A 10,407-nucleotide genomic window follows, 5' to 3' on the forward strand; every position below is an offset into this window, starting at 1 on the left:
CCTGCTCTGCTTACCATGGAACCCAAACCCAGCCATCTCGACTTCCTTTCCAGCACCCCGTGTCCACCCCGTGGGACACTCTCGCCACAGTCAGTGCCTCGCTGCCCCCTCCGAGATTGGCATGTGACCATCTGGCTGGTCAGCCTTCATCCTCTGACCATGGGACTTGGCCCAGGAAGAGCCACGTGACCCACCTAAGCTTTCCCTGGAAATCTGCGTAAGGACACTGGGGGCCAATAAAGTCCTAACCGTCCTTCTCCACTGGTGATGGATCCCTCCTCTTTTATTCCAGACCCAGCTGGCCTCCAGCTCACCAGGGAGCCTTTCCATCATCCTGGACCAGAGAGATCTCCAGTGCTTCATTCACTAACATCCAAAATCCCCATCACATGCCTCTCCAGCCCCCTGGCTCTCTGTGGCCTCCAGCAGGTGCCATGGGGCTGGGGATCTAGGCAAAGTCCAGCCTCCAATTGCTTCCTGGTTTGAAGTGGGGGTGGGGACAAAGGGAGGTGTTTACTGGTTCTGTTGTGCACCCAGCCTGTGCTAGGCATGGGAGGCAGAGTGGGGATGTGAGCTCTCTCTGAGAGAGACAGTTAAAGAGAGTCTTTCTCCTTAGAACTCCATGCCTGGAGCTCAACGTGCTGGAGGGTCAAACAGGCAGAACAGATGAAGAGAGGATGTCAGCTCTTCATCAGGTGCTGATCTGGGGAGGCTGGTGGGTGGGCTGTGCCCACGTAGGAGCAGACAGGTCACTCGGTGATGGCTCAAGGTTTTCAAGGAACCCCAAGGGGAACTTGAAGTCGGGAAGGAGGGCCAGGCACAGGGACTGAGTGGCGTTGTGGAAAGAGCCCTCACCTGGGAAGGGCAGAGCTGCCACCATGCCATTCACATCTGGTTCCACGTCTGTAAAACAGTTCCCTTCCCAGGCAAGATCCTTTCATACCTATTTCTAGCCCCAAGTGCTCAGTTTTAAGGGGTCACCCTTTCTTTAATCTCCAAACAGAAGGACTTGTGATTTCGTCTCACATTCAGGGGGAACCCCGGCACCCTCACAATAGTCTGCGAAGTCTCAGAGGCAAGTGCTGAATTCTCCAACAGAGCCATGCATCCTGCAGGTCCGTGAGTCGGACCCACAAGGACCACCTCCCTGATTTCCTTCCCCGATCAAGGACAGCTGACAGGGGCTCTGGAGTGTGGAATACTTTCTGGAAGCCGGAGGCTAATGGAGATGGATTAAAATGCACAGCAACTGAAAACGAACCCGAGCCCTTTTCTCTGCCAAGGGATTTCCCATTCACCTGTGCTGCCTTCTCCCCAGGTTGTTTGACTTCTCCTTGAGAAGTCTCTGCAGCCTTTCTTTGTGCAGGCTGTTTGTATAATTTCAGAAGCAGGGGAGGTATTTCTTAAAGTGTTTCCCCTTTGTTCTCTCCAGTCCTTCTTTGACTTACAGCTTTGTCCAGGTTTCATTGTAAATATTCCCAACAAAGAACCACGTGGCCAAGCAGTTAGACGGGGAATAAGCTCTCTGGAGAGCAGTTGACGAAAAGTGAGGAGAGAGCAGGTCGCCTGGTGGTGGGCGGGCAGGAGTGGGGAGGGGGTCCTGGAGGCGCTGGGAAAAGTGAATTCTCAAGCACTCCAAAGGCTGGATCTGCTGGCGTGATTGGAGAACCTTTGTGGGATGACAATAAGATGCCTGCCAAGAACGTTCACATAAGGTTTAGTAAGGTCACCCCCTGAGAGTGGGATTTATTACAGTAACCCAATGGGAGGGATGATCATAATGGTCAAATATTATGTATAATACGGTAATAATATAGGAGCCGCTACAATCTGCTTCACCGACTTCAGTTACAAATATGTTCACATTTCTATTACTGCTCCAATTTGTTGCTTTAGTCCCTGTGTATCTTTTGGGCAGGAGGCTTGCCCCAAATTATTCAAAACTCTCAACATCCTCCTTAGTCCCAAGGGGACGTCCCCTTTGCCTCCTCACTCTGTTGCCGAAATCTGTCCCCTAGTGCCGAATACAAACAAGGAGACAGAGTTTGGGGTGAAGGAGAAAAAGATAGCTTTATTGCTTTGCCAGGCCAAGGGGGCCACAGCAGCCTAATGCCTTAAAGACTGTGCCCCCATTGGTAAGAATTGCGAGTTTTATAGTAAAAAGGAGAAAAACAGGCTTTCGGGTAGGAACCCGGATGGGGCAGACATGCATTCTTTTTTCTTTGCGGGAATCTTAGTCATCAAAGCTGGCGTCGGGCGATCTCGGCATGGTTATGGCGGTCTTCTGGGTTATTGCCCAGAGTAACAGTACTTGGGAAACGGGGATATCGATCAGCGACTAGAATAAACTAGGCAAGTGCCGGAAAAACTTCCTGTGCGAATCGTCTTTAACCCATGGGCAATTGTGTTCAGGGCGCCTAAGCTTTAGCTTTTACAGTTGCTTGTGTTTAGGGTGCAATTAACCCAGGAAGAAGGACAAGGAAGCTGTTCAATGTTATTCATTTCTAGAGGAAACATAAGGAATATAACTTTTCTCTTAGGTGTATGAGAGGCCTATATTATTATGTGTATCCCTTGAGAGGGAACCAGAATCCTGTCCCAAGGCTGTACTATTGCTTCTTTTTTTGTGTGTCTTTGTCTTTTTGAGGGCCACACCCTCAGCACATGGAGGTTCCCAGGCTAGGGGTCTAATCGGAGCTGCCACTGCCAGCCTATGCCAGGGCCACAGCAACGCGGGATCTAAGCCATGTCTGCGACCTACACCACAGCTCACGGCAACGTCGGATCCTTAACCCACTGAGCAAGGCCAGGGATTGAACCCGCAACCTCATGGTTCCTAGGCAGATGAGTTAACCACGGCGCCATGACAGGAACTTCTGTACTATTGTTTCTCAACTGCTCCTCCATTGTCTTCGCATCCCCTTCCTTTCCTGATCAGCACCTGTCTGAACCTGCCCCTCTCCTGCTCGGTTACAATGCCAGGAGACAAAACGGGTCCACAGATGAGAAGAAGAAGCAGGGTTCCAGCAGCCCACTGCTCCTGTTGCTCCTTGCTGTCACAAGGTGTCACTGTTGAAGCTTGCTCGCACAGATGCTGCTCCACCCCAGGGGCCTGCCAGCCCTTCAGGGACTAGGTGCGGGGTTACAGAGCTTAGTCCGCTTCCCTGTCCTCAGCCATCATTTCCCAAAGCACGGCCGCTGGGGCGGGTGGCTGGGGGGCCTCCAGCAACCTCTCCCGCTGGCCTCAGCCCTCCTCCTTTGAAATGAGGACAGCACGTCAGCCCAAATCCCCCTTCACTCAAGGAGATTTATTTTAAGGGCTTCTCCCCTCTTCCCTGCCACTCCTCCTTGGTCCACCCTAGCTCACCTGGACAGGTGTGCCTGACTTTGCATCTCAGAGATTGGGGTTAGGGTGTGGGTTTCCGTTTTCAGAGAGCCCCACCCCTACCAGCAGCCCACACCCCAAGAAGAAGAGGATGGCACCCCGGGGGCCCACATTTGCATAACCAAGAGGGCACACAGACAGGGCAGAGGTTACCAGAGGGGAAGGGCTGTGTGTGAACTTGTAAAGGGGATCTGCCGTGTGGTGCTGGATGGACATTACATTTTTCTGTGGTGAGCATGCTGCGGGGTGTATAGAAGTAACACATAATGTCCTCGTGAAACATATATTGCTAAACCCATGTTCCTTCAATAAAAAGCAAATCTAAAATTAAAACGAAGAGGACGCACAGAGAATCCTTTGCCAGAGGAAGAACATCTGCTCCAGGAATCCCTATGTCTCTGGTTTGGTTTTTGTTTTTTTGTGTGTACACACACACACACACACACACACACACACACACAGTTTTTTTTTTTTTTTTTTTTTTTTGCTATTTTAGGGCCACTCCTGCTGCATATGGATATTCCCAGGCTAGGGGTCTAATTGGAGCTGCCACTGCCAGCCTATGCCACAGCCACAGCAACTCGGGTTCTGAGCCACGTCTGTGACCTATACCACAGCTCACGGCAATGCCGGATCCTTAACCCACTGAACGAGGCCAGGGATGGAACCTGCATCCTCATGGATCCTAGTCGGGTTCGTTAACCGCTGAGCCACAAAGGGAACTCCTAAGCCAGGAGTTCTTAACCTGGGGGTCAGGAGTGGAGGCCAGGGGGTCATGAACTGGTTGGGGAAAAGCCTTATGTACTTATTTTTACTAATCACTATTTGAAATTAGCATTTCCTTCCTGTGTGCCTGTAGGCATCACACTACAGAAGTACAGGCGGTGCCAGGGACTTTGTCCCCAAGAGAAATCACAACCATTTTCATATCACCTCACGGTTGCTGCAGATATTTTAAAATATTTCAGTTCCGCCCATCACTAATTCAAGATCATGATGATAAGTTATTGAACTCATCCCTAGACCTCTTTATGCAAGGCCTCAATAAAAAAGCACATATAGTGCTATATTACAATTTTTAAATTCTGATAACGGTTTCAGTATGTTTGTTTTCCCTTATAACCCTATGTATTTTACTTTATGCGCTGATTTTTTAATTTGCCCTTTTATTGAAGTATAGTTGATTTACAACATTGTGGTAATTTCTGCTATACAGCAAAGTAACTCAGTTGTACACACATATATACATTCTTTTTTTTTTTTCTTTTTAGAGCCACGCCCACTGCATATGGAAATTCCCAGGTTAGGAGTCTAATCGGAGCTGTTGCTGCTGGCCTACACCACAGCCACAACAACGCCAGATCTAACCCGCATCTGTGACCTACACCACAGCTCATGGCAACGCTGGATCCTTAACCCACTGAGCGAGGCCAGGAATCAAACCTGCATCCTCATGGATGCTAGTCCGATTCATTTCCACTGAGCCACGACAAGAATTCCTAGAGTAAACATTCTTGAAAAAATACAGGTGTCCTTTGACTCATCCTAAATAACAGGTGTGTTAAATTTCCAGAGAGAAGAGTTCCCGTTGTGGCTCAGGGGTAACGAACCCGACTAGTATCCATGAGGACTGGGGTTGATCCCTGGCCCCACTCAGTGGGTTAAAGATCCAGAGTTGCTGTGAGCTTCGGTGTAGGCTGACAGCTGCAGCTCCAATTAGACCCCTAGCCTGGGAACTTCCATATGCTGTGAGTGTGGCCCTAAAAAACAAACAAAATATCCAGAGACAACTGCCAACAGTCTGAACGTCAAAATTCAACAATGAAAAGGGTCTTTGATACCTACACCCTCTTTTTCCAAGTCAACCAATCAGCCACAGCACTGAAGCAGGTATTTGCCCCCTTGAGGCTATTTGTATGCAAGGTAAGCATCCTACAGGTTCCAGGGAAAAGCTTGGTGAAGTGTTTCTTACCGACAATAAACACATAGTAATCCTTACCTCTCTCACTATTGAGGGAAGAATGTTTGTTTTCTTCTATTTTGGCTTATTTGCTTTTATTAGAGTATTAGACTACTTATTTGGTTTATTTGGTTTATTTATTAGATTAGTTGGTTTTATTAATCTAATTCAAGTTCTCCAGCTGCCCCTGGAGACGTTCTCTGTCCAGCTGCTTATTTTGCACTCCTTCCTGAGACAGGGTGACTCCCTCTGCCCTTCGTGGTTTCTGATCCTGTCTCAGCCTCAGCCAACTGCTCCCCAGGGCCTGCCACACCTTCACCCCCAACCATTCCTCCCAGGACCCAGCTGGTCCTGGGGCAGATGCAGCTGAGTGGCTTGAGCTGCTCGCCAAGCATCACACCTGCTCACCTCGGAGTGGACACTGTCGGGTGCAGCTCGGGCCTCCGACAGCCCAGCTATTCTTTGGCCCTCAGCACAGGGAGCCTCCTAGCCAAGGTCATGCCTGCCCAGGCCCACATCTGAGACTGGACCAGACAGGGTCTTGTGGCCTGGGGTCTTATGCCGACTTGGGACGACTCTGAACAGACCTCACAGCTGCAGGTCTCGAGGGGCTTGGCGGAGGTGTCATTGGGCCTACATCCCAGCTCAGCTTCTCTGCCTGCCCCCATGGCTTCCGTACCCTCCCTTCACAGGTGTTGGTGCCAAGGGCACTCCTTAGCAAACCTCCCACGTGCTCAGCTCCGTCTCAGAGCCAGCTTTTCAGGAAACCCAGCCTGCAGGGCACCGTGGGGCTCCAGCCTGGGGTAGAAGCCTGGACTTCAGAGGAGAGAGTGGGGTTGGGAGGAGGAGGGGGTGGCAAGAGGGCCTGTGGGCACCACTGGAGCCCCACGGGCTTGGCCACTCAGACCACAGGCCTCAGGATGCTCCCTGAGCACCCCTAGGTTAGGGCAGCTTATGTGCGGTGCTTTTTGGAGAGGCTTGGGGGACCTGCCCACCATGCTTGCCCCTCTTTTATGCTTTTAAACACCAAGCTACCATGTCCTGCCATTGAAGCTGCTGTTGTGAATTTTTTTTTTTTTTTTTTCTTTTTAGGACTGTACTCAGGCTACAGGTCCAATCAGAGCTGCAGCTGCTGCCCTACACCAGCCACAACTACAGCGGATCCGAGCCGTGTCTCTGATGGACACCACAGCTTGAGGCAATGCTGGATCCCTAACCCATTGAGCGAGGCCAGGGATCAAACCCGCAACCTCATAGATGCGAGTCCACGAGGGTTCCTAACCCACTGAGCCACAATGGGAACTCGTGATTTGGGTTTTTTTTAAGTTCAGAAACCTCATGCCACACACAAGGCCTACAAATCGTCCTGCTCTCCGCTCCCCAGGTATCCGCCGGTCTCTTCGTCAGGCTGTGAGCCCCCGTCTGTCCTTTCTGTCCCACATAGGAGCAGACACCCAGCGGTTGCTCCAGAAATCTGATGCCAGTCGGAGTGCATTGGAGCTGAATGTGGTGCCAGCCGTAGAGAGCAGAGGACACATGCCCTCCGGACCACAGGGAACAAGAGCTCATCCCCCCCACCCCCACCTGAAAAGAAGCCAGTGTCACATCCAGGTCGGGGAAGGACCTGCAGGATGTGGGGGTGGAGGGTACAGAGGAGCGTGGCCGGGCTCAGCGAGGTCAGAGCACCAGTTCCCCAAGCCTGGGAAGGTGCGTGGTTGTCACAGTCCCCAGAGTAGCCAAGGCCAGACTCCCCAAGGAGCGGCAGGAGGGCAGCAGGGAGCCCGGGGCTGAAAGGCGAAAGTCAATTTGTCACCACGTCCTCAGGGGCTGCGGGGATGAGCTTCATGCCCCAGGGTTGGAAGGACCTGTTAAGTGGACCCTGTGGCTGTGCCCAGGGTAACCTGTGACTCACAGTACAGCCCCTGAGGGACCCCCCTCTAGGACTTGTGCAGGGTCTTGGGAGAGGGAGGGAGCCCCAGACGATGGAAGCGGAATGTCCTACAGTAAAGCCAGATGAGCTCAGAGCAGATTACATTCAATGTAAAGATACAAAAAAGAGCACGAGACTTCTTTTACTCCAGGTCACCGAGTACATCCACAGGCAATGGACAGAACATAGGCAATGGACGGAACCGTGTCCCCCTAAATGTATATGGTGAAGCCTTGACTCCCCCCAATGTGTCTGTGCTTGGAAATAGGGCCTTTAGGAGGTAATTAAGATAAAAAGAGGTCACGAGGTGTGACCCTGATCCAACAGGATTAGTATTTTCATTTTTTTATTTTTTATTTTTTTGTCTTTTGTCTTTTGTTGTTGTTGTTGCTGTTTCTTGGGCCACTCCCGCGGCATATGGAGGTTCCCAGGCCAGGGGTTGAATCGGAGCTGTAGCCACCGGCCTCCGCCAGAGCCACAGCAACGCGGGATCCAAGCCACGTCTGCAACCTACACCACAGCTCAGGGCAACGCCGGATCGTTAACCCACTGAGCAAGGGCAGGGACCGAACCCGCAACCTCATGGTTCCTAGTCGGATTCGTTAACCACTGCGCCACGACGGGAACTCCCCAGGATTAGTATTTTTATAAGAAGAGACGTGAGGAGTTCCCGTCATGGCGAAGTGGAAACAAATCCCATTAGTATCCATGACGATGCAGGTTCGATCCCTGGCCTCACTCAGTGGGTCGGGGATCCGGCGTGGTGTAGGTGGCGCTGTGGTGTAGGTGGCAGAGGTGGCTCCGATCTGGTGTTGCTGTGACTGTGGTGTAGGCTGGCGGCCGTAGCTCCAATTTGACCCCTGGCCTGGGAACTTCCATATGCCTCAGGTCCGCCCTAAATAAAGGCAAAGATTAAAAAAAAAAAAAAAAAAAAAAAAGAGAGAGAGAGACATGAGAGCGCCCTCTCCCTCCCTCCCCCAACATGAGGCGTCAGACTGCAAGCCAGGAAGAGAGCTTTCACCAGAAACCACACTTCTGCTGGACCTTGAACTTAAACTTCAAAGAATCGTGAGAAATAAATTTCTGCCGTTTCAATCCCCAGTCCGTGGGGTTTTGTTGCAGCAGCCCTGCAGTTTACACACATTATATTCACTTTCGGTGGGTGGGTTTTGCAGTATGAGATCCCAGAGAAGAAATAGCAACAGTTTACAGCTCCATTCCATTAATTTTCTTTTTGGGGGGCTGCACCTGCAGCCTATGGAGGTTCCCAGGCTACGGGTTGAATTGGAGCTATAGCTGCTGGCCTACACCACAGCCACAGGAATGCCAGATCTGAGCTGCATCTGCAACCTACACCACTGGTCACGGCAACGCTGGATCCTTAACTCCCTGAGCGAGACCAGGGATCGAACCCACAACCTCATGGTTCCTAGTCGGATTCATTTCTGCTGAGCCACAACGGGAACTCCCATTCCATCCATTTTCATTTCTGTTTTATTCCATGTTGACCTAATGGCCCAGCCTCTGGGTGTCCCATTTTCTTAACACCTCAAGAATTGTCAGTTTGCCCCCAACCCCTGTTAGCACAGAAGTCCATTTTTCTGTAGGTTCCCCTCCCTTGTATTCCCTCCCAAACACCTCCTGGTTTTGCACTGGCACCTGCCCTACTCTGCCACGCATGCTTGAGCGCCATCCATGAGACCCGAACCCTGGCTACCCCTTGAAGTCCGTGGTGCTGCAATCTTGGGAAAACTGGAAGAAACGTACAGCAAAAACGTACCTCCCAGAGCCCAGAGCCAAGAACTTCTGGCAAACCTCCTTAACCATCCCCGCCTTTGGCCTGAGGCCTCCCTGCCCTTCAGGGAGACCCCACCACCCACTGCCGGGGCTCTGATTTGGCCCTGGACCACACGCGACGATCCCTGGGTCACTGGGCAGCAGTATGTTCCCGGAGTCAGGGTCATTTGGCCTTAACTGCACCAGCCATGAGAATCAGTTCCTCTGCATTTAGCCAGGTCAAGTCCGGTGACAGCACGTCTCCCCTAACTTCTAAGTGGCCTCCCCCGGCCTCCTCCGTGAGACCCAGCGTGGACTCGAAGAAGCCACGCACACGTGTCTGTGCACTGTCGCCCACGATGTCCAGCCCCAAGCCGTCCTCAGAGAGCTGTCTTGCGGGGCCCACTCCACATCTGCGTTTTCCAGCTGGCACCCTGCGGTGCCTTGGGCATGGCCAAAGGTGCCCTCAGGTCTCTACAGCCTGCCTTGCAGGGGTTCCACTTGGACATGCGGTGCCTTGGGCATGGCCAAAGTGCCCTCAGGTCTCTACAGCCTGCCTTGCAGGGGTTCCACTTGGACATGCGGTGCCTTGGGCATGGCCAAAGGTGCCCTCAGGTCTCTACAGCCTGCCTTGCAGGGGTTCCACTTGGACATGCGGTGCCTTGGGCATGGCCAAAGGTGCCCTCAGGTCTCTACAGCCTGCCTTGCAGGGGTTCCACTTGCTCAGGTGAGGCCCCCAGCGAAGGTTGTCTGAGACTTCAAGGGCAACTCAGGGCCCCTCCCCCAGCAGAAGTGATGTCAGGCTTTGAAGTCCCACTGCTCCAGAGACTTCGAAGCCGGGGGAAGGCCACCTTTAGGTTGTGGCTCCCCTTCGGGTGGCCTGAGGGGCCTCCTGCAGCAGCTGTGTGCACAGGACACATCTCTCAGGCTCACAGTGGGGATGGGACGCTCAGGCCTGAATCCGGGCAGAGGGGGGCTTCTGTTTGTCCTTCCTCGACCAGCCGTTTGCTCTCCTCAAATGCTCATTCGTGGCTCTGAGCCTTGGGCTCACTGGAGAAGCTGACTCTGGGTGGGCAAGAGGGAGAGGTGGCTCTGATGGTAGTTTTGAGGAGGGTTCCCCCCAAAATCTTCTGTGGGTCCTTGAGTCCTCTGCTCCCCTTAGCAGTGGGGTCTCAGGACGGCCACTGTCTACAGCACAGCCTACCCTCTCAGGTCCGTGGAGAGCGGTCTGGCGAGGGCGTCCCACCAGCTCCAAGCATTTCCTATCTGGGGACATCCCTGTCCCTACCTTGTGATGGTTCTGCACCCCAGATGCTCCACCACCCACGCGGGTTTCTCTTCTTCATTTCTTTCCTC

The sequence above is a fragment of the Sus scrofa genome, chromosome 15, assembly GCF_000003025.6.
Source record: "Sus scrofa isolate TJ Tabasco breed Duroc chromosome 15, Sscrofa11.1, whole genome shotgun sequence".
Taxonomy (NCBI): Eukaryota; Metazoa; Chordata; class Mammalia; order Artiodactyla; family Suidae; genus Sus; species Sus scrofa.